This window comes from Scyliorhinus torazame, chromosome 20 (assembly GCF_047496885.1).
Source record: "Scyliorhinus torazame isolate Kashiwa2021f chromosome 20, sScyTor2.1, whole genome shotgun sequence".
NCBI classification, from domain to species: Eukaryota; Metazoa; Chordata; class Chondrichthyes; order Carcharhiniformes; family Scyliorhinidae; genus Scyliorhinus; species Scyliorhinus torazame.
Window position 1 is genome coordinate 113901918 of NC_092726.1, and position 5190 is coordinate 113907107.

A 5190-nucleotide genomic window follows, 5' to 3' on the forward strand; every position below is an offset into this window, starting at 1 on the left:
CTTGGGCTTTCCTTTACCACTTAAGCAAACCCCACTTATCTTATCCTGTTTTACCACATCAGCCTACCCAGTGCTTTTCTTTAACCACCAACACTGTGACTTTACATGGCCTAGTTTATGACAGTGAAAGCATTTGAAACTTTTGATTTCTTTTCCACCCTCCTGGATTTCCTTTTTAATATGAGGTCCACTCTCTGTATTATCTCCCACCTGATCACCTTTACCTCTCCCACTTGCGATTTTCTCATATCCCCAGTTGCTGTCCTTCACAGGCTGAAACGGATGTCGGAAACCAAGCTTTGATTTTTGAACTAAGTCACAAGCCTCTGCCACTTCTGCTGCTAATCTCGCAGTTTTAACCCTCTGCTCTTCCACGTGAGTTCTCATTACATGAGGAGTTGAATTTTTAAACTCCTCCAAAAGTATAATTTCTCTGAGAGCTTCATACGTTTGGTCCATTTTCAAAGCCCTTATCCACCTATCAAAATTTCTCTGTTTGAGCCTTTCAAACTCGATGTGTGTTTGACCAAGTTCTTTCCTTACATTTCTAAACCTTTGTCTGTAGGCTTCAGGCACTAGTTCATGTGCACCTAAGATGGATTTTTTCACCTCCTCATACGCACCAGATACCTCCTCCGGTAGTGATGAAAACACTTCACTAGCCCTCCCTATTAACGTTGTTTGAATCAGTAGCACCCACATGTTTGTAGCCATTATACTTGTTTAGCTACCTTCTCAAATGAAATGAAAAAGGCTTCTACCTCCTTCTCGTCGAGCCTTGGCAATGCTTGGACATATTTAAATAGGTCCCCAACCCGCCTTCGACTTTGACGCTCTTTCTCACTATCCTCATTACTATCATCAAACTGTACATTTCCCTTTACGTCTGCCAATTTTAACTGGCTGGCATGCTTCATGGCCATTTTCTGAAGTTCAAACTCTCTCTCTTTATCTTTTTCCCTGATCTGTATCTCCCTTTCTCTTTCTTTTTGTTCTGCTCGGGCTATTCTTTCTTTTCTGCTTTCTTCTCTCCGCTTTTCTTTATCTTGTCTTTCGTATTAAAGCTGCTTTAATTCTTTCTCATGTTCCATTTGTTTAATTTGTAATTGAATTTTTGCCATTTCCAATGAGTCAAACTGTGTCTCAGAGAACTTTAAATGCTTAGCCACCGTCATAATTACCTCATCTTTTCGCATTTTGTCAGGTAATGGTAAGTGCTATATTGTTGCCAAATAGAACAGTCTGCTTTTAGTCTCTGTCCATAAGGTACTGCGTGTGACCGACTCCAACCCCAGAAACCTCAGAGCCTCTGAAAGAGCCATTGTCCACAACACACTAACTATGTAAACTGAAATACAACACTTGAAAAGGAACCACAATATTCTCACCCCTCACTGCCTTTAAGTTCACTCAGCCAATCCAACAGATACACTTTTATCCCCCTGGAGCCCCAAATTTGTTATGGGCCAGGATTTAGAGAACCCCAAAGTGTATCACGGAGTTTACCTGACCTGAGATTTAAAAGATTGTGGTATGGGGAGCACACGGCCAACTCTACAGATGTGGTACAGCAGAAATGGAAAAGTATTTTTTAAAGCAAAACAATGTTTATTCTATGAACTCAAGTTAACCTTTTTAAAACATACAGAGAACATATTAGCAACCATTAATTCAAATACAAGCCCCAAAGAATACTAAGTGATACTTACGCTGTCGTTTTAACATCCATAAGACTTAAAAATATATTTTAACAGATGCACATCAGGTTAATGTCACTACTGAGAGCAGTCACTAGTTTTTAATCACCAAAGGATCGATTTACAATCTTTCGATTACAGAGAAATAGACTAGTACCCCTTCTGGCTGTGGCTGAAGCTATCCAGCTCTGAAAACTAAACTGAAACACACCCTGTTGCAAACAGCCTAAAACGAAAGTAGAAAGCTGACAGACAGCCCAGCTCCACCCACACTCTGACATCACTGATACACACCGATTTTCTTAAAGGTACATTTCGTAAACACCCATTTCTGAAAGGTACTCTCACATGACAACGGTGTTATCCTCCTCTAACCAAAATAAAAAAATCACTGTAAGGATCCCAGCCGAGTAAAGATCAAGAGGGAGACTCGAGGGCAGGTAGAAGTAGGAAGAAGTTGAACAGTGACGTCACAGCCTGCAGTGAAAGAGCGCGAGGAGAGCGGCGGGGACACAGGATAAATAAGCGCGAGGAGGGTGGCGGGGCACAGCTGCCGGAGAAGCGGCCTACAGAATTTCGGCGGAAGCAGTGGCCAGGGATCTGTCGGGAAGGTAAGATTTCCGCTTTAAAAACTTACCATGAAGAGTGACAAAAGCTGTGACCTGATTGGCTGGTAAGGAAAGTGCTCCAATTAGCAGTAGCTGGGAGAAATGTAGCCCTTCGTGTGTTGGTAAGTATTGTGATTGGGAAGTAAAATCTTTATTCCTTTCACTTATTCATTATTTGATATTATATTTGTAATCAGTTAAGGTAAAGTGTAAAATTGTCAGTAGATCTTAGACCCGTGCTATGCTCCTCGTGCTCAATGTGGGAGTTCAGGGACGCGGCCGATGCCCCTGACTCCTTCATGTGCGAGAAGTGTGTCCAGCTGCAACTCCTGTTATACCGAATGACAGCTCTGGAGCTGGCGATGGACTCACTTTGGAGCATCCGCGATGCTGAGGAGGTCGTGGATAGCACGTTCAGTGAGCTGGTCACACCGCAGATTAGGACTGGTGAGGGAGACAGGGAATAGGTGACCAAAAGGCAGAGAAAGAGCAGGAAGGCAGTGCAGGTCTCCCCTGCAGTCATCTCCCTCCAAAACAGGTATACTGTTTTGGATACTGTTGGGGGAGATTACTCACCAGGGGAAGGCAGTAGTAGCCAGGCTCATGGCACCGTGGCTGGCTCTGTTGCACAGAACGGCGGGAAAAAGACTGGCAGGGGTTTAGTCACAGGGGATTCAATCGTAAGGGGAGTAGACATGCGTTTCTGTGTCGAAAACGAGACCCCCAATTGTATGTTGCCTCGCGGGTGCACGGCTCAGAAATGTCTCAGATCGGCTGCAGGACATGCTGAAGGGGGAAGGTGAATAGCCAGTTGTCCTGGTGCATATAGGCACCAACGATATAGGTAGAAAAACGGGATGAAGTCCTACAATCAGAATTTAGGGAGTTAGGAGATAAGTTAAAAAGTAGGACCTCAAAGCTAGTCATCTCAGGATTGCTACCAGTGCGACGAGACTGTCAGAGTAGCAATTCAAGAATATTCAGAATGAATACGTGTGTTGAGAGATGGTGCGGTAGGGAGGGGTTCGGATGTTTGGGACAATGGAACCGGTTCTGGGGGCGGTGGAACCATTACAAATCAGATGGGCTACACCTGGGCAGGACTGGAACAATTGTCCTAACACCGCGTTTCCTAACACCGTTGGGGAGGTTTTAAACTAATGTGGCAAGGGGATCGGAACCAGGTTAGGAAGTTAGAGGTCAGTAAAGAGGCAGCAACTAAAGCCAGTAAGGTACTAGATAAGGAACTCAATGTGACTAAGGGGAAGAGTAGACAGGGAAGAGATGATGAACGCAAAGGGACAGGTGGTCTGAGGTGCATTTGTTTCAATGCGAGAAGTGTAGCAGATAAGGCAGATGAATTTAGGCTTGGATTAGTACCTGGCAATATGATGTTATTGGTATTACTGAGACTTGGTTCAGGGAAGGGCAATACTGGTAATTAAATATCCCAGGGTATAGATGCTTCAGGAAGGATGGAGAGGGAGGTAAAATGAGTGGAGGAGTTGGATTACTGGTCAGAGATGATATCACAGCTGTGATGAAGGAGGGAACGATGATGGATTCGAGCACTGAAGCAAAATGGGTAGAGCTAAGAGATAGGAAGGGTGCAGTAACATTGTTGGGGTTTTACTACAGAACTCCCAAAAGCGAGTGTGAGGTAGAGGAACAAATATGTGGACAGATTATTGAAAAATTTCGGAGCAATACGGTGGTCGTGATGGGAGATTTGAAATTCCCCAACATTGAATGGGACTCATGTAGTGTTGGAGGCGTAAATGGAGCAAAATTTGTAAGGAGCATCCAGGAGAGATTTTTTTTAGAGCTATAAGTAAATAGTCCAACTCGGGAAGGGTCCATACTGTACCTGGTATTGGGGAATGATCGCGGCCAGGTGGTTGAAGTTTCAAGCGGTGATTACTTTGGGAATAACGATCACAGTTCCGTAAGTTTTAGAATACTCATGGACAAAGACGAGCGTGGTCCAAAAGGAAGAGTGCTAAATTGGGTGGAATTGTGAGACTAGCTAAGACGAAAAAGGACGCATACATGAGATCTAGGCGACTTAAAACTGATGAAGCTTTGGAGGAATATCGGGAAAGGAGGACAAATCTCAAAGGCGCAATAAAGAGGGCTAAAAGGGGTCATAAAATGTCTTTGGCTAATAGGGTTAAGGAAAATCCCAAAGCCTTTTATTCGTATATAAGGAGCAAGAGGGTACCTAGAGAAAGGATTGGCCCACTCAAAGACAAAAGGGGGAATTTATGCGTGGAGTCAGAGGAAATGGGTGAGATTCCGAATGAGTACTTAGCATCGGTATTCACCAAGGACCGGGACATGACGGATGTTGAGGCTAGGGATGGATGTTTAAATACTCTAGGTCAGGTCGGCATAAGGAAGGGGGAGGTTTGTGGTATTCTAAAAGGCATTAAGGTGGACAAGTTCCCATTTCCGAATGGGTTCTATCCGAGGTTACTGAGGGAAGCGAGGAACGAATGTGACATGTGGCATAAATATCCTGGCCGCGAGGTTTGCTAGTGTCACACGGGAGGGTTTAAACTAGTATGGCAGGGGGTTGGGCACGGGAGCAATAGGTCAGAAGGTGAGGGCATTGAGGGAGAACTAGGGAATAGGGACAGTGTGGCTCTGAGGCAGAGCAGACGGGGAAAAGTTGCTGAACACAGCGGGTCTGGTGGCCTGAAGTGCATATGTTTTAATGCAAGGAGCATTACGGGTAAGGCAGATGAACTTAGAGCTTGGATTACTACTTGGAACTATGATGTTGTTGCCATTACAGAGACCTGGTTGAGGGAAGGGCAGGATTGGCAGCTAAACGTTCCAGGATTTAGATGTTTCAGGCGGGATAGAGGGGGATGTAAAATGGG